Source organism: Ambystoma mexicanum, chromosome 3p (assembly GCF_040938575.1).
Source record: "Ambystoma mexicanum isolate Mex_15411 chromosome 3p, UKY_AmexF1_1, whole genome shotgun sequence".
In the NCBI taxonomy this organism is placed as follows: domain Eukaryota; kingdom Metazoa; phylum Chordata; class Amphibia; order Caudata; family Ambystomatidae; genus Ambystoma; species Ambystoma mexicanum.
The window spans coordinates 1261260541-1261283221 of record NC_090925.1 but is presented as its reverse complement, the minus strand read 5'-3'; positions in this window follow the sequence as shown (position 1 = coordinate 1261283221).

Here is a 22681-nt window from a genome sequence, read left to right as displayed (position 1 = left end):
GGAAACGTCCATTTATATTTAATTCCCCTTGATTGAAATGCATTTGTCACCGGCTGCATCGCCTGTCTTTTTTGGAAGGTGATTTGAGACAAGTCTTGGAACAGCTGAATCTCTGCTCCATTACATGTGATTGTGGACATCTCCTGTGCTTTCCTGAGGATTAACTCCTTTTAAGGATAAGCGGAACATGCAGCCAGGACCGGTCGGGCCCCTGGATCCGTTCTTCTCGGGCCAGTTCTATGGAGACGATCCAGCAAGATCGTAGGCAAGTCCTCTTCTGCATTAGGTGTCACATATTGCCCATGGAAAGTATGGAGGAGATGGTCGATATGGAAGAAGGACTGAATTATTCCATGCAACGCACAGCGCGTTCTAGTCTTCCAGTATTAGCTGCCTTAAAGACCAGCAGATGAGAAGCACCTGTGCGTTGCAACTTCCTTACTTTGTTCCCACGAGTAAGTTTGCTTACGCTCCCTCTTGTGTTCCCTTCCCGGTTTCTGCCTTCCTTGTTGGTCGTTTGTTAGTGGGTTGCGTCCCACTCGAACGGCTCCTTGCCTCCTTCCGTTCCGGACTGCTTTCTTCTCCACTTGTGCGGCGTCTGTCACCGTAACCTGTTTGAATCTCTCTCCGCCCTTCCTGCTACTGCTGTACTCTCTCCCACGCTGGGCGGTTCCCCAGCTTTCATTGTTTTGTGTGCGCAGTGTCTACTGTTGGAGTGGTGTGTTCCCGACACACAGTTCTTCCCTTGTGTACCACTATATCCGCGTGTTATCTGCACGCCAACTGGACCTCTACCCGGACAGCAGGCAATAGCCAACTACGACAACAACCAGTGCATTCTGGTACTTGTAGGCAATACTACTCTTGCCTTCACTCTTACTGGATTCCTCTACGGACTACATCAACTACCATTCATATCAAGATCTACCAGGGTTTTTTCATCCGGTTTTTCCCTGGTTTGGGGTGGGCTCCCTGGAGTTCCCGCTGCCGGGCACATAGCCTCTTTGGCAAAGTGGACTCTAGGCGAGCCCGTCCTTCTATCTTCAAATCCAAGAACAAGATCAAAACCACCTGGAGAGAAAAGAAGAGGGAAAGTTCTACAGACAAATCTACTGCGTCTCCAACAGATTCATCAGGTGAGGAGTGGGCTAGTGGGGCTAGTTGTGTATACACTGTACTTGATCAACCTGTCAAACCTGAGAGATTGCAACGCCCGAAGAAGATGGCTAGCCTCGAGCAATATCAGGAAATGGCCAATGCCATACAGGCTCTAACTGTGGAAATGCAAAACCTCAGAGCGGATAACGCCGCTTTGAGACAGCAAGTTCAACAGAGAGAAGACACCAAGGGAGACTTACCTCCCATTTCCCTACCCTGTGGAAAATTTGATGGCAACCCAAAAAAGGTAAAGGAATTCCTCGATGCTTGTACAATACATTTTACTTTTCGCCCTAAAACATATGAGCTGGACAGGGCTAAGGTGGGATTTCTGATTTCCAATATGGTAGGTAACGCCCTATCCTGGTCAACTCCCTTGGTGACTGCTTCAGATCCAGTCTTAAACAACTATGGCACCTTTGTAACACATTTGAAAACAAGATTTGAAAGACCCAAAGTCTTCTATTCAACTTTTGAGAATCTACTAGACATTCGTCAAGGAACCTTGGACCTACAAACTTATGTCACCAACTTTCAGAAAGTAGCAACCAAAGCCGGATGGCAGGAGACGGCTCAACAGGCCATTTTCCATCGCGGTCTGCATGAAGATTTAAAAGACGAATTGGCAAGAGTGGCCAGGCCTGCGTCTTTCCAGGAACTAGTGGCCTTGGTTTTGCAGATAGACTACCGTATGACCGAAAGAAGAGCAGAGAAAAAGAGACCCCGTTCTTTTTCTGCCCTACCTAGCCTACCCCAAACACCTGAAAAGACACTGACTGAAGAACCTATGCAGATAGGAACAGCAAGAAGGCCGCTTACTGCATGCGAACGAAAGAGACGCAAAGATCTCGGGCTGTGCATGTACTGTGGCTCCAATACTCATTTGTTACGGGACTGTCCCGAGGTACCTCCCAGAAGACAGGGAAACGAAAGACCCCGACCTTGAACAGGGAAAAGGAAGGGGTAAGTACAATTAATCCCTGTGCATTGGCTCAACCCGCTGTAATTGATAGCAACAGAATAATGGTGATCAAGATTCTTATTGACTGGAACATTGGAAATCCTGTTGAATGTCTAGCCATGTTGGATTGTGGGGCAGCTGGTAACTTTGTGGACGATAAGTGGGCCCTGGAACATCAGATACCAAGGCGCTCCAAGATACAACCTATCCCAGTTGAAGGGGTTGATGGTACCCCGTTAACCTCCGGACCCATCAGTCAAGAGACACAGGAATTAAAGGTCCAGATGTGAATATCTATCCTTTGATTTGATAAGAGCAGCACATTTTCCTATTATCTTGGGCATACCATGGCTTTGAAGACACAACCCAAGCATAGACTGGTGTCGGAACTCGGCTGAATTTCAATCCCATTACTGCTGTCAACATTGTTTGATTCCAGAACCTGCAAAGCCGAAAGTACAAACAATGGTACACAGATCCATAAACAGTGTCATCTTGATACCTGACCAATACCAAGAATATACTGATGTGTTTTTAGACACTCAACCACGGAATCTTCCACCTCACCAAAAGGAGGACTGCAAGATCGAATTGGTTCCAGACGCAGAAGTACCATTTGGAAGAATGTTCCCTTTGTCACTACCTGAAAAGGAGGCCCTCAAGGAATTCTTAGCCACAAACCTGAAGAACGGACTAATCCGGGAATCCACCTCATCAGCAGGGGCATCCCTTTTTTTTATTTCAAAGAAAGGAACGACAGAATTAAGACCATGTATCGATTACCAAGGACTTACCAGTCTAACCATAAAAGACTGGTATCCCATGCCATTGATGAAAGACATTATAGAGGCTGTCCAAGGAGCTCGAATTTTCACCAAATTAGATTTTAGGGGAGCGTATCATCTTCTGAAAATCCGTGAAGGAGAAGAGTGGAAGACGACTTTTAGAACACCTCATGGACATTACGAGTACAGAGTCATGCCCTTTGGTTTAGTGAACGCACTCTCCGAGTTCTAACGGTTTATGGACAAAATATTTGCGGATGTCCTATATTCTTCGGTTGTAGTATATTTGGATGATATACTCGTTTTTTCCAACACTCTGGAAGAACAGCGCCAACATGTTCAGGAGGTACTACACAGGTTGAGAATGAACAGTCTGTTGGCAAAACCCGAGAAGTGTGTCTTTGAAGCTACAACCGTACCTTACTTAGGATTTATACTCTCAGCAGACAGTGTGCAAATGGACCCCTCCAAAACACAAGCAATAACTCAATGGCCAGTACCCACATCAGTAAAGGACATACAGAGATTTTTAGGTCTGGCCAACCTTTACCGTAAATGTATACCCAACTTTTCAGAAATCATCTTGCCCATTACTAATCTCTTAAAGAAGGGTGTTAAATTTATTTGGGACCAAACGACAGAACAAGCTTTCCAAAGACTTAAGACAGCTTTTGTGACTGCTCCCATATTGAGACATCCAGACCAGTCCTTACCTTTCACTGTGGAAACCGATGCTTCAGGCGGTGCAATTGGTGTAGCACTACTACAAAGGAAGGAGGATGGATTGGAACACGCCATCGCCTACTACTCTTGTACGCTTAGCCCAAGTGAACGAAATTACTCTGTCTTGGAAAGAGAACTCCTGGCTATTAGACAAGCATGCGAAGAATGGTGACATCTATTACAAGGAACCATTCATCCTTTTCAGGTTCGTACTGACCACCAAAATCTGAAGGTACTCCAGAAGATGGAATGTCGGAATTCCAGAAATGCCAGATGGGCCTATTTTTTCTCTCAGTTCGACTTTGTGCTGACATACTTAGCTGGAAAGGACAACCCCCTTGCTGATGCTCTCTCACGCAGTCAAGGAGACTTTGGAGGATATCAGGGTCAGGAGATCCTTTTAGCAGGGAAGCGGTTTGTTAATACCCTTAACACTTTTCTGCAACAAGTACAATCCACCCAGAGCAAGGAAAGGACCCTCTAAACAAGGGTATGACTCAAAGGGGAGAACTGTTATTCAAAGAAGGTTTGTTGTTTCTGCATACGACCGACTTACAAGAACAAGCAATGGCCTGGTGTCATGATGTACCATTAGCAGGACACAAGGGACAAAATGCCACTTTAGAATTGGTTTCTAGACAATTCTGGTGGCCCACGATGGCAAAATATGTCAGTAACTATGTTGTCTCATGTCCTGTATGTGCACAGAATAAGTACGCATATTGCAAACCCCTGGGTCTTCTACAGCAGGAAACCCCTCCAGAAGGTCCGTGGCAACACATCTCCACTGATTTCATTGTAGACTTACCCGTTTCTAACGGGTACTCAGCCATCATGTTCACGGTCGATTCATTCAGCAAATTGGCTCATTTCTCACCCTTAAAAGGGTTACCCACAGCAGACATTACTGCAGAGGTGTTTTTGAGAGACATGGTCAGATTACACGGGCTACCCCAGACCATAGTATCAGATCGTGGCTCACAATTCACATCAAAATTCTGGACTGTCCTATGCAAATCTCTAGGAATAAAAAGATCCCTTTCGTCTGGGTTTCATCCGGAAAGCAATGGACAAACCGAACGTCTCAATGCCACTTTAGAACAGTACATCAGGTGTTTTTGTAATCAAGAACAGAGTGATTGGTATCGGCTTCTGCCCATGGCAGAATTTTCATACAACAACACCAGACATTCCTCTACAGGCATGAGTCCCTTCTCATTCACCTATGGATTCCATCCCCGACACATACCTCTGTTTGGTCAGAATTCTTCTAATGTACCCTCTGTTGATCTTCTCATGAATACTCTGCAAGATCTTCACAGGAAGACAAGAGCCAACCTCGAGATGGCACTTCATAAGAGTAAAAGGTGGGCGGATCTCAAGAGACAACCCAACCCGGAATGGGAAATTGGTACCAAAGTATGGTTGTCAACCAAATATCTACCCTGGTGGATACACCGAGGCAAGTTCTCTCCCCGCTACATTGGACCCTTCCGGATCACGGCTAAAATCAATCCGGTAGCCTTTCGCTTGGCTCTGCCAGCCAAACTACAAAGAATCCATCCGGTATTTCACACCTCATTACTGAAAGAATACACAGAGGACTTACACAAAGGAAAAATAAAAAAGACAATCGGATTCCAGCAGAAAGAAAGCACCAAGGAATACAAAATCTCCAGACTCCTTGATTCCAGGTACAAGAATGGCACCTTGCAGTATCTGATACTATGGAAGGGGTACCCAAGGTCTGAGAGCTCTTGGGAACCTATTAGACATATATCAGCACCTCGGCTCATTCAGAAGTTCCATCGACTGCACCCCGGAAAACCAGGAGGATGTCTACTGAGAAGGGGTCATACTGTCACATATCGTCCATGGAAAGTATGGAGGAGATGGTCGAAATGGAAGAAGGACTGAATTATTCCATGCAACGCACAGCGCGTTCTAGTCTTCCAGTATTAGCCGCCTTAAAGACCAGCAGATGAGAAGCACCTGTGCGTTGCAACTTCCTTACTTTGTTCTTGTGAGTAAGTTTTCTTACGCTCCCTCTTGTGGTCCCTTCCCGGTTTCTGCCTACCTTGTTGGTCGTTTGTTAGTGGGTTGCGTCCCACTCGAACGGCTCCTTGCCTCCTTCCGTTCTGGACTGCTTTCCTCTCCGCTTGTGCAGCGTCTGTCGCCTTAACCTGTTTGAATCTCTCTCCGCCCTTCCTGCTACTGCTGTACTCTCTCCCGCGCTTGGCGGTTCCCCGGCTTTCATTGTTTTCTGTGAGCGGTGTCTACCGTTGGAGCAGTGTGTTCCCGACACACAGTTCTTCCCTTGTGTACCAATATATCTATGTGTTATCCGCACGCCAACTGGACCTCTACCCGGACAACAGGCAATCGCCAACTACGACAACAACCAGTGCATTCTGGTACTTGTAGGCAATACTACTCTTGCCTTCACTCTTACTGGATTCCTCTACGGACTACATCAACTACCGTTCATATCAAGATCTACCAGGGTTTTTTCATCCGGTTTTTCCCTGGTTTGGGTGGGCTCCCTGGAGTCCCCGCTGCCGTGCACATAGCCTCTTTGGCAAAGTGGACTCTAGGCGAGCCCGTCCTTCTATCTTCAAATCCAAGAACAAGATTGAAAATACCTGGAGAGAAAAGAAGAAGGAAAGTTCTACAGACAAATCTACTGCGTCTCCAACAGATTCATCAGGTGAGGAGGGGGCTAGTGGGGCTAGTTGTGTAGACACTGTACTTGATCAACCTGTCAAACCTGAGATTAGGTCAGTGAAAATGCAGGCTACCGATTCTTTCAGATCCGCGTCTGTGATAGTTTCAGGCAGATTCCTTATATGTATATTTGAATGTTGTGATGTGTTTTCTAAGTCCTCGCACTGCACTTCAAGATTGTGTGTCAACCTTTTCAGTTCTTCCAGGGCGACATGAGATTGTGTGCAGTTCCGCAATAGTTCCTGGATAGCCCTCTTGTTGCTGTCGACACTTTCCCCAAGGGATGCAATCTCTTTGCCAAAGTTCGACAGTGATTGCCTTATTTCTGTGGTAAATGCGGTAAACTGTTGCTGAAAGGATGCCATAAACCTATCGTGAAACTCCTGGAAGATTGCAGCAAAATCACCTTTCGATGTCGCCATGACCGTTTCTAGCCTGCCTGGCTCTGACTCTGGTGGAGGTGTTGTGGTGTTATCTATCGAGGGTGGCGTTTAGTCGGTAGCCCACAGTTTCTGTAGGGGATTCAATTTAGGAGGTTCGGCTTTGGTGGTCCCCCTTGGGAAAGCTTCTTTTCCCCCTTGCAAAGAATGTGGAGAAATTTGTCTCAGTATCCAGTATACTGTCCCGTATAGATCTCCTAGCCAACCGAGGAAGAGAGTAGTTCACCATATGGCATTAGCATTTACTGGAGGTCGCCTGGTATTGTGAGGACTTGTGCTGGAGATAGCCAAGGCGAATGTTCCCTCTAGTTATATGGTCCCGGAGCAATCTCTTTCCTTTTAATGATCCTGCCCAGCTTTCGACAGGGATCTGTTATGTGTTTTTGTAATCCCCCTTCCAGGGTGCTATGAGAGGAGATTGGTTGTAGCACGTGACAGTCTTAAGGCCCCAGACAGAAATTAAGCCTTCCTCCCAAATTCCTGTGCAATTGTGTGCCTTTTAATTGCCTCAGTATCTGATTAATGCAGTGATCAGATCAAACGTCCCATATGCGCTGCGCTACACACAGGAAATGGGAGTAATAAAGCTTCTGTTATATCCTGTGGTTGCAGGGGCTGCTGTTCATGTGCCTCACCACTTTGTGCCAGTGCCCAAGCCTCCTGGTCACTCCCCATGGGCTTCTCTTCTATGGAGTGCCGGTAGCCTCCTCCTACCTGGAGCCTCTCCCAAGTATACCGAATCAGTATGTGCTTACCCGGCAGGGGGGTGAAAACGCTCCCGTCCCTTAATCTGTCTGCTGAATTTCAGTCAATTGGCTATATGGAGCTTCCCGACGCAGCACAAATTCACGCTCGCCCCTCAATCCGACTGCAGGATCAGATCTGCCTCTGCTAGCCTTATGCTACTTCCCAGCACAGGGCGAGTTCTATGCTATCTCCGAATCCTCATGGCAGGTTGCGTTCAGCTGGACCAAATCCTTGATGCCGCGCCCCCTTCATAATATCATGCAGTCAATCGGGCCATCGGGTGGAGTGTTGAGGACCATTTTCCTCTATTTCTTTATTTTGTCCACTGCCGATGGGCTATCTGTATACCTAATTTTATAGGTTTAAGCCATTAATAAAGATGGGTTCATCAGAGCAACCCGCACGCACGTCCTCAGGGTGTGTCGGCCATCTTGGCATCAATTTAATCTTAAACCCTGTGCACCATATAACCGTTAACGCAAATAAGAATAGGCTCCCACAGGCCTCTAATTCCAGGTTCCCTCAGTATGGAAAGAACAGAAGGATATCCTTGTCTGAGTTGTGGGAACACTTGGGCCAGATATTCTATGAAAGCAAGATAGTATACTCTGGGTGAACTGGCCCGAAATCTGTGGGTATTTTTACATTGTGAACAAATTGGTTCAAGAAAGTATCAGGGTGGAAATCAGCGGGTAACATAATCAGCAGGTTATTACAATCGGCTTTCTTGAAGAATGTATGTGGAGAATAAAATAACAAACAAATATCCTCACTCTAGATGTAGGAGTAATTCATTCACTAGCTCTGGTGCCTTCCATTCAGCAGATTAAGTTCAAAATCATTGTTTTGCTCCTCTTGCTGCTGATCATTGGCCCTGTTGAACTTGTTGCTAGGTAAGGCTGTTGCTTGATAGGGATTGACATCCGAGAGGTGGTTCCAAATAATCTTCCCCGCCAGTCTGATAGCTTTGTCTGCTATTGCCTCTACTATATGGGGTCCTGTGAATCAGGGAGCATCCTTCCTTCTCACGTAATTCCTGAGAAGCACGGTATCGCCAACTTTAAACTGTTTATTTGTCCCAGAGTCTTTTGGTTCATTGTTACTGTTGTTCTCTCTGCTGTCTTCTGGGCCTCCCCAGTGTCGTATCTCATGAGAGATAAAAGAGGCACTAGCAGTCAAGGAAGTAATGCAACTGTACATGTCCTGACCTAATACATCTGCACTACTCTCTGCATCCTTCAATGCTCTTGTGGGAGGAGCCAGTGAGAGTTGCATGCATAATCCTGTCACCACCCCATGGGGCGTTAAATGGTGGTCGGACCCAGGCTTATTGCGCAATGCAAATAGTGCAAGGGGTGTGCAGTGAAGCCAGTTCTTTTTTTGTGCTATGCTTTGTTTTAGCTATTGCCTCCTTCAAAAGGCTATTCATGCGTTCACACACCCCATTTGCTTGCAGGTGATAAGTACAAGAGAACTTATGTTGAATGCCCAGGAATGTGTTGATGTGCTTGAACATCTCATTGGCGAAGTGAGGGCCGTTGTCAGACCGCAGGACATCAAACACCCCCCTTCTTGAGAATACTTCCAAGACCAAAAACTTTGCTGCTCTGAGAGCATCAGGATGTGAACAGGGGCTTGCCTCAATCCATCTAGAAAATGGGCACACAACAACTATCACGTAGCGGTATCCTTGACACACTTGCATCATGTCAACGCATCGATATGTAGATGCTGAAATGGGCCTGCTGGCTGAGGTATTGCTCCTCTTACAACTCAATGTATTCCCTGCAGTGAACTGCTTACATGTCAAAAAATTGCTTACAAATTCAGCCACGTGTTGACAGAACCATGTTTCTTCAATATGGGTAGCAACAACCTCTTTTCCCGTGTGTGTTGTATTGTGTAACTATGTCAGTGCAGTGTTCAATAATGCTAGTGGCATCACCACTTTTCCTGTGATATTCTGTCACCATAGGGTGTCTGTCAGAGATACTGTACATCCCCTCCTGGTCCACAGCTCTTTCTCCTCCCTTGGTGCAGCTCCCTGCAACTCCATTATTTCTGTTTCTGGTAGTGCATTGTACCCTTCCTTCAGTACCATATTCCTGGCATAGTCTTGGGAATTTGATGCAATCTCCATTTATAGTAGCTCTCCAAAATAAGCTGCGCATTTTGCTTCTGAGTCTGCTGCTTCGTTTCCCCTTGAGATAGGATCTTCCCCTCGCGTGTGTACCTGACACTTCGCTATGGCTATCTGAGCGGGGTACTGTATAACTTCAATCAGTCTTCCCAATAAAAGAGCATGCTGTACAGGTGTCCCATCTGCTCTCCTGAAACCTCTCCTCATCCATCGCACCAGTCCTGAGTGTACTGTTGATGTCACACGCGGAGTCTGAGTACACTGTCACTTCCTTTCCCTTGCTATGCTTCAATGCTAGTATTAGGGCCACTAAATCTGCTGCTTGTGCTGAATAATGTGATGGCAAACTACCTCACTTGTTCCATCTTCCCTCAATCTCAGCCACTGCAGTTCCTGTATGCCTTACCCCATCTGTCTGGTGAATTGTTGAAGACCCGCCAACATCTCCCTCCTCAAGTGTGTCCTCATGTACTTTGCCAGTGTCACTGAATTCCTGTATGTTTTCTGCACAATCGTGTGCATAGTCACCTTCTTGTAAAATGTCTGCCATGAAAATCGCTGGGTTGACAAGTCTGCACCTTACCACTGTAACGAACTCATGGTGGCAACAGTAAAGACAGACACAACTGATCACAGTTCAAGGGTGTTTATTAAACTGGGTATGCCGGTTGGAAAAACACCTAATCTAAACCTAAAGCTAAGCTGGGAGCAAGCTACAACCACCAAATGAAAAATGAGGCAGTCATAGTGGTGTCTTGTCAAATAAAAGGGCCTATACTAAAAAAAACTATTGCTAGTCCTTACAACTAAATACAAGAAGAGTGTGGGATAGGATTCACAAGAAAAGAAAGAAGTGTTCAAAAATGATAAGTCATGATGGGGTGACCAGGGGTCTCCCTTACCCATGCTTTCCCAGCACAAGACGACAGTTATGTTCTCAGCTATCAGGACCGTTGATGGTCAAGTCTCTTTTCTCTTAAAACTCTCTTGCCTTCGAGGACCTGATGTATTCAAAAATAACAAAGCAAAGTTCCTTTTTTTGTTTTTTAAACATGTTTATTTTTGTTCGATACACGAGAGAGCATACATCATAACAAACAAAATTATAGCAAATTATTAAGCCCAATCAGTCCCTTTTCTTTCTGCTAGCCCTCCCCCCTCCTCCCGCCAACCCTCAGTCTTCACTCAATTCTTGGTCGTCTGCCCGCTGTTCCATGTCTGTGTCCTCCGCCGATAAGGCATTTGCTACCGCACGTGGCTTGAATGTTAGAGCCGGATAGCTCTCGTCGTAGTCTATTAACGGCGACCAGATGTTTGTGAAGCGATGAAGTAGACCGCTACTTGCAGCTGTGATTTTCTCCACTATGAAAATGTCCCATAGTTTTAGCCACCACAGGATCATTAGGGGGCCCTCCGGAGATTTCCATGTTTGCGCTACAGTGATCCTGGCTGCTAAGAGTAGCTGGGTTAGGAGGGCTGCTGTTCTGCCAGAGCTTGGGTATATGGCTGGGATCAGAGCTCCTAGTAGTATTGATTCCGGCTCCAGGGGCAACGTGATCTTCGTTATGTCCGCTATCGCCAGCGTGCATTGGGACCAGAACTTTGCGACCACTGGACACGACCACCACATATGTATGAATAATCCTGGGAGGCCACATTGGCGCCAACAGTGGGGGTCCAAGGACTGGTTGATGTGGTGTAGTAGGAGTGGAGGATAGTACCATCGTAAGAGTAGTTTATGGGCACATTCTCGATTAGTGATGCAATAGGAAGAGGAATGGGCACAAGCCCAAATGTCTATCCACGTCTGGTCCTCTATCGGATGATCCAGGTCCACTTCCCATTGAGACATGTAGGTCGCTCTGGTGGTGAGAGAGTTTGTCTGCAATAGCTTGTATATTGTCGAGATCCGACCTTGGTATGGGGGGTCTGCTAGAGTCAGCTCTATGGGGTCCAATTCTCGAGTAGCTGCCACGCGAATTGATGGATGGGAGCACCAATGTCGTAGCTGTGCATAAGAGAATCTGTCTGTTTCCCTTATGTTGTAGGTGCTCTTACATTGTTCAAAGGTGAGAGGGCAGCTCCCTTCAAAGAGCTGGCCCAGGGAGCTGAGACCTCCTGCGATCCAGTTGTTAAATTTGCGGGGTGGGCTCCTCGTGAAAATGTCGGGTTATGGAAGACTGTGGCTGATGGGCTCAGGTCCCTTGGGATGCCCCTATATTTGCGTGTCCATTCCCTGGCTTTCAGGGTATGCTTGGTGGAGGATAGCATGGTGGGCCATGTTCTTCTTGAGGTGGGAGATAGATGCAAAAGGAAGCGGAGGGGGAGAGGCAATCGGGATTGTTCCAACTCGGTCCATCTTGGTCGATTTGAGCTAATGATCCAAGCTTGTGTGCGGGCTAATTGCGCTGCAATCTGATATTTCTGGAGATCAGGGACTCCCAGGCCTCCTAGGTGTGGACTGGTCAACATCGTTTTCATTGGGATTCTTGATTTTTTACCCTTCCAGATAAAATGGAGATGTTGAAGCGGTGGCCTGGGGATCATGACAGGGAGAGCAGAGCAAGTATAAAGGAGTAGTGGGAGGAGGTTCATCTTGCAAGCCGCTACCCGGCCCAGCAATGAGATCTCCTGTGAGCGCGAATGATCAAGGTCCTCTTCTAGGGATTTAAATAATGGTTGAAAATTCGCCCGATAGATGTCCTCTGAGCGGGCTGTGATCTGGACTCCCAGGTAGGGAATCGCCTTTTCTGATAGCAGAGGGCTTCGAACGACGCTTTATCCTCAGAGTTCAGCCCCACCCCTAGGGTGGATGATTTCATGAAGTTTATAGCGAATCCCAACCCTTTACCGAAGGAGTGAAGTTCCGCCAGGGAGGATCTTAGCGATTGGGTGGCGTCTGTTATGGTTAACATCACATCATCCGCATACAACGCTATTTTATGTTGGGTAGGACCTACTTGGAGGCCTTTAATTCTGGGGTTAAGACAGATTCACTGGGCCAAGGGTTCCATAATTAGGGCGAAAAGCAAGGGGGACAGGGGGCATCCCTCTCTGGTCCCACGAGATAGGGGGATTGGATCAGATAGAAAGCCGTTGACTCGGAGTATGGTTTTCGGGGATTGATAATTCGCCAGGATCAATTTCTGAAATGCGGGATCAAAGTGATAAGATTCTAGAGTGAGTCGGAGGAAGGACCAGTCCACTTTGTCGAAAGCCTTAGCCGCATCCAGAGCCAGCACTGCCAGTTTTCGTGAGTCTCGTTGTGCGATCTCCACCAAGTTCAGGACTCTGCGAATGTTGTCTAGGGCCGATCTGTTCATTATAAAGCCTGTTTGGTCTGGGTCGATAATGTCCGGGAGTACTTTCGCTAATCGGTTGGCCAGAACCTTTGAATATATATTGGCGTCCAAATTCAATAGGGAGATCGGCCTGTATGGCGTGATATCATTCGGGTCCGCATAGTGAGCTTCCAGTTTCTTTCGGGCTATCTGTAGAGCTCGGCGGGTTCTAGTCGGCCAGTTCTTTGCTTTGCATATTGCTTCCGCTTTCTCCACTTCGTCCTGTAGGGCCTAGCGGATTTGTCACTTCTTTTTGTGATAAGCCGCCCCTTGGGAGATCAAGACCCCTCTCACCACCGCCTTCATAGCGTCCATGTGGTGTCCGGTGAGGTGTCCTCATTCTTATTTTCCTTGAAGAAGTCTTTGATAGCTTTCGCCGTCACGTCTCTCAGGGCCATGTCGTTCATAATCGGGTCGAAAAGCGACCATTTGTGTTTCGGAGGTGGATCCGGGTCATGGGCTCTCATCGTCAATATAATTGGGGCATGATCCAATAGGATTCTGGGGCTGATGATAACGTTGTCTGTGAACGCCAAACGCCTGGGAAGAAGCCAACAGGAGATCAATGCGGGAGTAGGTTCTGTGAACATAGGAGTAGAATGAGTAGTCACAGCAGTCTGGGTGTAGAACTCTCCAAGTACCCACCACATCTAGAGTTCGAAAACACTTGAGTAGAGCCGTCGCAATTCTATAATCTTTGTGAGCCGGGGGGGTGAGATTTATCCCTAATTGGGTCTGGGACCCCGTTGAAGTCCCCGCCTATTATTGTCCGGCCCTCTATAAATTGTGACAGGGCTTCCTCCAAGGTAGAGTCAAATTCTTCCTGCTTTTCATTTGGCGCGTAGACCTAGATCAGCGAGTATAATTGGCCATATATCTGGCATTTGATCGCTACAAATCGGCCTTCCGGGCAGAGTAAGGAATCTAGAATTTGAGGACGGAGATCCTTGGCGAAGAGTATTGCTGCTCCCCCTTTCTTGGTGCCATTCGATGCTATAAACTGCAGCGGGAATTGTCTGTTTCGAAGCCTAGTGAAATCCGCTGGGATCAGGTGGGTTTCTTGGAGAAACACCACTGAGGCCTCTTCGTCCTGCATACGTTGTAGAATAGATTTTCTCTTCAGACCTCTGACGTTGAGCGTCAGGAATCGCACTTTCTGGTGTGGCTGTAGGGTCTAATGCTTTGCTTCGAGGGACCGAGAGATCATTGGAGGGGAGGGACGGTGGGGGTCAGGCATCATCCGTGGGCTTAATTTCGTTGTTGCTCTCCAGTGATCGTGTTTTCTGTACCCTCCAACGGGAGGATAAACTTATCATTTTAGGGGAGGCCGGAGTTTCGTTTCCGGGCAGTCCCCCAGCCAACAGGGCTCACAGTGATCCAATAGCCAACAGGGCTAGGGCCATCAGTCTTAACTGGGTTCGTCCCCAAGGGTGAGAAGGTGGCATACACCTTGGAGTGGGGGGTATGGACCGCGAAGCTCCCGCGGCAAACTTATCAGCTTACATATTTCAGCGGGCAGGAGTCTCTGAGCCGAGGTTCTCGTAGAATTGTCTTATTTTTGGCGTCTCTGCGTTTTTGACCAGGCCTGATGGGCCTGCTTTCGAGGAGGCTGGCCTAGGTCCTCGGGAGTCGAGGTTGGACTGCGAGAGGGCGAAGATCTTGGAGAAGCTGAGTGCAGGATCGATTTGGCATCCTCCAGGTGACTTATCGAGCGCTGGGTCCCTTGGTAGGTGAATGAGAGGGCCGTCGGGAATAGCCACCGGTATCTGATCATCTGGCTCTGTAGGAATTGGGTCAGGGGCTTGAGAGCTCTTCTTTTTTGGAGGGTCATCAGAGAGAGGCCCTGGTAGATCTGTAGGTAGAATCTCTTGAAGGATAGTTCATCTTTAGTGCGACTAATCGCTGCAAGAGCTTCTTTAGTAGAGTAGAAATGGACTCGAGTGATCACGTCTGGAGGGGGATCTGTGGTCACCCCTCGTCTCGGGCGTAGCCTGTGCGTTCGGTCAAGGATCAGTTGGGTCTGGTCTAAATGTGGGAGAAGGGTTTGAAAGAGGTTTCCAATGTATTCTGGGAGGTCTTCATCTGGGATGGATGAGGGCACTCCGCGAATGCGCAGATTATTTCTTCGGGCCCTGTTTTCCAGGTCTTCCTGCTTAAATTCCAGTAGCTCGCTTTTATTCTGGAGGGTCTGAATCGATCGTTGCATCTCTATTATAGCTGCATCGTGGCTCTGAGTCAGGTCCTCGACTTCACTCAGTCTCTGTTCAGCTTTTCTAACCCGTTGGTCCGTGCGTTCTAGTTTTGTGGTGAATTCGGAGATGCATGATCTAAATTCGTCCTTAATCTCCAGCATAAATGCCTGGATATCCCCTTTTGTTGCCAACTTTCCCTGCTCCTCTGAGGGCTTTTGTGGGGTGAGTTTCGGAGGGTCTGTTTTCTTGGCTTTATCTGCTGTTAACAACATCGTGGAGATATCCAAGTTTTTGGTTCCCTTTATGGCCTTCGTCATTGTGATGATTTCAACGCTCTATCTTGGGAGTCCAGATAGGATGTTGCAATTGGTTGATCCGTAGGTCCTCTGCTTAGGTGTGGGTCTGAAGCTTTGTATAAGGCGGTGGAGCGGCGTTAAAGAGCAAGGGCCCCTCTGGGAGAGGACCTTAGTGTTGTTATGTGGGTTTGGCGGCAGCAGGGAGGTTTCTGATGGTACTAGAATGCCTTGTTCCACTAGTGCTACAATCGTTTTATAAATGCCCTCATCTGCTTCTTTTGCGAGTGAATATTGCGGAATCACCCAAAAAGCCTGCAAAAAAAAGCCTGAATGGGAGATTTGCCCAAATTTCGGCCGTTCAAATCCCCCATTCGGTGCTAAGGGCTCCAGGGTCTGTGGGGGTGTCCCTCGCACCCTTGTTCACTATATTGTGAGCGTGGATTGCAGGGGCAGCCGATCCCAAAAAGCTAAAATAAATAAATAAAAGGAAAGGACCCTGTGGTGCCCGTTCACGATCACGGAAGTAAAAGGGAACAGACGTTGCAGGGACAAAATGGGCCTCATTCCGAGTAGGGTGGTAAGGGATACCGGGCACCGGTAAGGAGACCGGTGCCGGTAATCCCTTACCACCCTATTTCGAGGTCCCTTAGCGGGTCCCTTTCTTAACGCTTGGTCTGACCAGGTGTTAAGGACGGGACCTGTTAAGGGACTTCAGAGCTAATAACGGTACCTTTATTAGCTTCCTCCCCATTCCCATTGAGCCCTATAAGGGCTCAATGGGAATGGGACATGGTTTTTTCAATGGGAACTTACCGGTCCCTCCAAGGTCGGAATGGACCTGTAAGTCCCCATTGAACCAACCCGGAGGCGGTACCGGTATGGGAGGCAGCCATGGAGCTAATTGCTCCATGGCTACCACCATACTCGGAATGAGGTCCAATGAGTCGGCGACACACAGCAAAGTGTGCCGCCGCAAGGTAAGTATGGGGCTAGGGGTGGGGGTGTGGGGGCGGGAGCCAGGTCAGAAATGTTCAGGGGCGAAAAAAACGAAGGTTATTTCGGAAAAATAATCTTCGGTCTTTTCTCCCTCAAACATTTCCGTCACAGGCTTCCAACCCTGATCTGATACTGTTTGACCCTAGGTAGAATATCTGTGGGTTTCAGCTTTATCTTCACTCCCCCTTTTCCTTTCAGAAGCCTCCACATTATAGGGACTTGTGATCCGTAGAATGCTGCGTACCTTGGCCAGATGCTCCTTGCAGAAGGATGGTGGTGCTTCCAGCGCCATTGCCATCCTCTGTGGCACCTGTCTGTAGTGTATCCTCAACCAATAAGTCATACTCATCTCGAACACCATCTCCGTCTCTGACCTTTCGTCCCTGAATAGCTCTTTGTATGTTACTGTAGTCAGCCTGCACCCTTCTCCACTGCGATCACTGCTCGCCATGGTCGTCCTGTGTCGTCCATCCCATGTCCTGTTATCCACTCATTTTTCACAACCACTGCTTCAATTTCAGTTGGTACTATTGTCCCTTCTGCCTCGTCCAATGGTATCTCAGGTCTGAACAGATACTCATTTGGAACACGCCACATCTTTCCTTCAATCCATGGGAGCCATGCAATTGCAATCTCAGTCCCATACTGGAACAGCTCCTCATCCACTGGCACCCCCATCTGTACCTTCCGTCCACAATAGGCTTGAATAATCTCTCTTACACTAAGTATGTGTGTTCCTGGTGTGAAGCACACTATTCCCTTGTGTGTGAAGGAGATTGTCATGTTTAGTCTGCTTATAATGTCTTGTCCCAATATGTTTACAGGTGTCTATCGAGAGTAAAGTAAAGGAAGATATAAATCGTGTTCCCCTATGGAGGGAGATATTGTCTGTAAAAGGAACCCCTTCCCGACGCCCCGAGAATCCTTGAGTATTCATGGCATCGCCTGACAATCTAAATGCTCCCTCTCAAATGCAGGATCTTGTCGCCCCTGTATCTACAAGAAAGGAAAACGTTTTGTCACCTATCGCCACCCCTATGTGAGGTTCCTCTGCAGAGTTGGGTGTGATCGACAGGGTGGAACACAACAAGACTGTCTGTGGGCTGTCCTATTAAATGTATAATTATATCCTGTTCCCTGTAAATGGGTTGTTCCCCGCCATGGTGACCCCTCCCAAATTTCGAACGGGAACCGTGGTCATGTAGTCCATGTGTGACATTGTGCCGTTGTTTGCTGCATGCTGTTTTGTATCTGTGGCACCTGCTGTGTTTGTTTGTTTGTTTGTTTTATTATTTCTATAGCGCACCTTAACCCGGAGGTATCTGGGCGCATTTGACAGTTGCGAGTGTTGCAGGTATACATGGTCATGGCATAAAGAGTTACACATATATACAGAAGGCATTTACACATATATACAATCACATCTTAAGGGTGACAGATAAATTACAAACAATATGCAGACGAAGAGTCAGCTTGGGGGTCCGAGATAATGAGGTCAGGCATAATGTTATTGCTTCCCAACTAGCCATTTAATAGACTTACTTCTGAAGTTTGAGAATAGGTTAGTGGTTTTCAAGGAAGGAGGGAGTGAATTCCACAACTGTGCAGTCATGACTGGGAAGCTACTACCCCCTGATTTTTGTAATTTGTATCTAGGGACTGGCAGGCTGAAGGTGTGGGAGGACCTGGTGACTCTAGTTGAGGATCTGAGGTTAAACTTTTCTGTTAAGTAAAGAGGAGCTGCACGGTTTAGCGATGTAAGCGTGAGGGACATAGTTTTAAGTTGGATCTTATCATTAATCGACAACCATTTATGCTGTCTTCTTGTTTCAAATATGTGAGCTCTTCTTGAGATGCTTAGAGCAGATATCAAGGCGTTATTTTGCAACATTTGTAATTTATTGATAACATATCTGCTTGCTCCCAAGTAAAGTCTGTTAAAATAATCCAGATTGGATAGTATTAGTGCTCTGGCGAGGGTAATGCAACTTTCCTTGGAGAGCAACGGTTTGCAAGCCCTGATCAGTTTCCCCGTATAGGCAGTAGCCGAAGCTGTGGCATTCACCTGTTTATGCAGATTTAATGTAGCGTCGAGGTAGAAACCTAGAGTGTTTACCTCTTTGGCCACTGGGATTTTGTTTCCATCGATGTTGAAGGAGGCATAGTCTGTATTTGGTTTATTCAGGTTGGCTGATGAACCCACGATCAGCAGCTCTGTTTTATTGTCATTCGGGCACAGGCCGTGAGTGGCCATCCATGCCTGAATGATTAGATACATTTTATTCACTAGTAATACATCATTGTCATAAATGCCCGTCAGTGGAAGGAAGATCTGGATGTCATCTGCATAGTTATTGTAGGTGACACCCAGATGGTCCAAATCATTGAATAACGGCTTCATGAAAATGTTGTACATAGTGGGTGATACACAGGATCCTTGAGGGACTCTGCATGTAATGGGAATAGGATTGGCTGCTGCTGATGGAGAGAAAACCCACATTGTCCTGTTGTTTAGGAACGATTGTATCCAGGTAATGGCATTCTGAGAGAAATGGGCTGCTAAGGAGAGGTGATTGCATAATACGTTATGGTCAAAAAATCGAATGCCACTGATAGGTCTAAGAGTAGTAGCAAGGCCATTTACCCATTGTCCTTATGTTCATCTATCTGAGCTCTTAAGCCAATTAATGCCGTTTCGGTTCCATGTAGGGGTCTAAATCCGGATTGTCGAATTCCTAAGAGGTGGTTGGTCTCAAGATGTTCCTGGATCTGTTGATAAGCTACCCTGTGCAATATCTTCAGTAAAAAAGGGACTGTGACAATTGGCCTATAATTTGTGGGGATGGTAGGATCTAGAGTTTGTTTTTTAAGGAGGGGTAAAACCCATGATTCCTTTAGGTTGCTGGGTACTATACCCATTGTGAAAGATGCGTTGATTAATTTCGAGATGAATGGAACCAGGTCTCTAGCAGCATCTTTGATTATTTGGGCTGGGCAGCTGTCGCCTTGGCACGTTGATGGTTTCAGGGAAGTTATGAATTTTTGTACCTCTAGGACAGAGACTTCGGAAAATGTAAAGTCTTGGGGAGTTTTGGTGGTAGGCTTTGAATTGTTATGGTGGATACCTGAATTTTGAAGGTTTGGGTGTTTTTCATCGATTTTGGCTTGTAAGGTGGCTATTTTGTTGGTGAGAGCATTCTGAATGTTGGTACACCAGAGTTTGTCCTTGACACATGGGTCTGTTGGGGTGATAGGTGTCTCCATCTCTTTGAGGATGATGAATAACTATTTGATGCTAGAACTAGCTTGATTTATTCTATTATTGTAAGAGTCTTGTTTCGTGCAGATGATTTCTTCCTTTTATTTGGCAGATAGGTTCATTTTGTTCCCTGTGCAAGGGAGGTGCTTCCATATAGATTCCAATTTTCTTTTTTCAGTACGTAAGCTTTTTAATCCTGGGGTGAACCAAGAATTCAAGTGAACTTTTTTCTTTGTCTTTATGGAATTTGATGGGAGTGATGGTGTCGAGAGCTTTCGTCATGGAGGAATTGTATATCTCTACTAGCTTGTTGAGGTCCTCAATTCCCTCTAGGGAGTTCAGTGTGGGGATCACAAGTGGCAGGATAGCATCCACCGTGAGCTTACGTTTGTTCCTTGTATGACATGGGGGTGCTATTTGGTTTTGTTTGTTTTTTTGGGTACTTATTAAGAGGTATGACACTAGATGATGATCAGTCCAAGATTGAGGAGTGATGGCAGTAATTTTAGTGTCACAGTTAAGGTCAGCTACTCAGTCAAGGGTTTTACCTTTGCTATGGGTAGGTTGGGTGACCTGTAGATTGAAGCCTTGTTTTGTGATGTATTGGCGACTGCTAATGCTTGGTGATTGTTCGGGTCATTCAATCCTAGATTGAAATCACCTAATAATAACATTTGAGTGGAGGTTTTGATATTCTCAGTCATTAGTAGCATCAGATCTTCCTCGAAGGCGCCAATGAGCCTAAGGGGTCTGTATACTAGTTGTATAGTTATGGTGCGGGAGTTGTCGATTGGTATTTTGGCTGCCAGTAGTTCGTAAGATGAGAGTATGTGGGGCATGGCTAATCTGAGGTCTAGGTTGGATTTAGCTATGATGATGATTCCGACACCTCTGGCATCAACTCTGTCAGCTCTTACAATTGTGTAATTATCTGGTGCAGCGAGTAGGAGTGATGGTCCTGCTGCCACATGTAGCCAGGATTCTGTAATGGCCAGGAAGTCTAGATTGTCGGCAGTGATTAGATCAGCGATGTCCGTCGCGTGCGCTACTAGCGATCTGGCGTTAATTAGCACTCCCTTGATAGTCTGTGTGTAGACTTTATTAATGGAGGTGCTTTGTTTATTCTGTTTGGGTAACTTATTCTGGTTGGTTATGTTTTTGGATGAGACTTTCCTAAGTCCAGTGACGTTTGTGGTGATAATTGGCAGCAGATTAGTATGATGGGTGTCCAACGCTGTCTGGAGTCTGGTACCAAGTCTGGTGCCAAATCTGTGATTTCTGTTTATGGTTGGGCAAGGGCGATTATGGGGCGCAGGGTTGATATGTGCTCTGTTGCCATAGTGCGTGATGGGTAGTGACTGAGATCTGGTGCCGAGTCTGAGATTTCTGTTAACAGTCAGGCTGGTCTGACTTGTGGGCATGTGCGTGGTACGGGGTTCATTAGGGTGCAGAGTAGGTGTGGTTGGAGGATGAATGTCACCACTCAAGGGACCTAAAATGTGCGTATTCTGAATTTAACTTAGGTAAAAAGCATGTTGGCCTGATGGTTGAGTCCGCAAAGCTATGGTTTAGCCTTGATTTCTTTGGAGAGGATGACCATGGTTGGCCACAAGGGGTAGGCGGGCCTAGCACCGCCTGTAATGATGAGGAGCTGGTTGATCTCTATGAGAAGGCCTACCAGGGAAAGGAGCAGGGCGTACATAGTAGTTCGAGATCGCTAAGTTACAAAAGTGAAAGTGAAGCTCTTAGTTAGGATAGGGTTTGGTGTCTTAATGTACAGACACAGAGCTGGTGCGGTGAGATGCTAAATATCAAAGGGAAGGTAGCCGAAGATGCCTAATTTATAGTGCAACGAAGTAACATGGTGGCACTTGGAGCAGCTTTGGTGCTTAATCACTACAATACAACTTGTGAGCGGTTTCATTATGTATGCGTTAGGAGACTAGACATTGTGAGATCTTCCATAAATAAAGCGAAGATTATCATAGTCTTATTGCAACAGTACATTCGTATCAATCCCAAGTACGTACGAACAAGCATGAGGAAGTTGGTTACGTGAGCATTGGTGCTGTTAGAAGCATAATGATAGCATACTGGGAATATTCAACATAGTGATGGTAATATAAAGGTAACCTCTAGTTAGGACATAGGTGTAATGGTGCTTCGTAGAAACGCATAATGGCAACGTGACGGTGCAGATGTGCGCAATATGCTGCACCATAGGAGTGCGCTGACATAGGTATGATGGCAGTGCAGAGGTGGTCGCCAGTATATGGCTCGAGGTAAGGACTGACTTACGTAGAGTGGTAGCTAATAACATGAGATACAACGGTGTGCTACCTCAAATCTGTGCTGCTTACAAATACTATGGAACGGGTACTTGCTTCTGTAGTATCTGTATTATGGACTGGTGTGCCTGCTGGTGCACACCCTGTGTCTGTCCTTGCTGCAACTGTGGGTGGTCCTGTGTTTAATAATTATCCTGGTCCCCCTGATATGTCTGCTGGTATTGTGTTCCCCAGTGCTTAATTTGTAAAAAAATAAGTGCCAGTGCCCAAAAAATATTGGCCCCATAATGTCGGGCGAGGCGCCGTCCGCAGCGCGGGCGCAGCGCCGCCCTCAGTGCAGGCGCGGCGCCGCCCTCAGCGTGGGCGTGCCTGCCGCCCCAGTTCAGTGCTAGACCTACCTAGATCGGCCCACCACCAGCCCATCACAAAGCTGATGCTCCATGTCACATGTTTGGGCCTGCAGCAACTGCTGGCACAGGCTAGTAGTAAATACGCAACTAAGACATGCCCCTCCTGTAACTGCGCCTCGATGCCCCCGGGCTGTGTGAGTGCATTAAAAATGCAAATAAATAAGCATTCCGTTTCAGTCACTGTTGCACTGTATTTGCTCTACCCCTTCTGCCCCATCTGA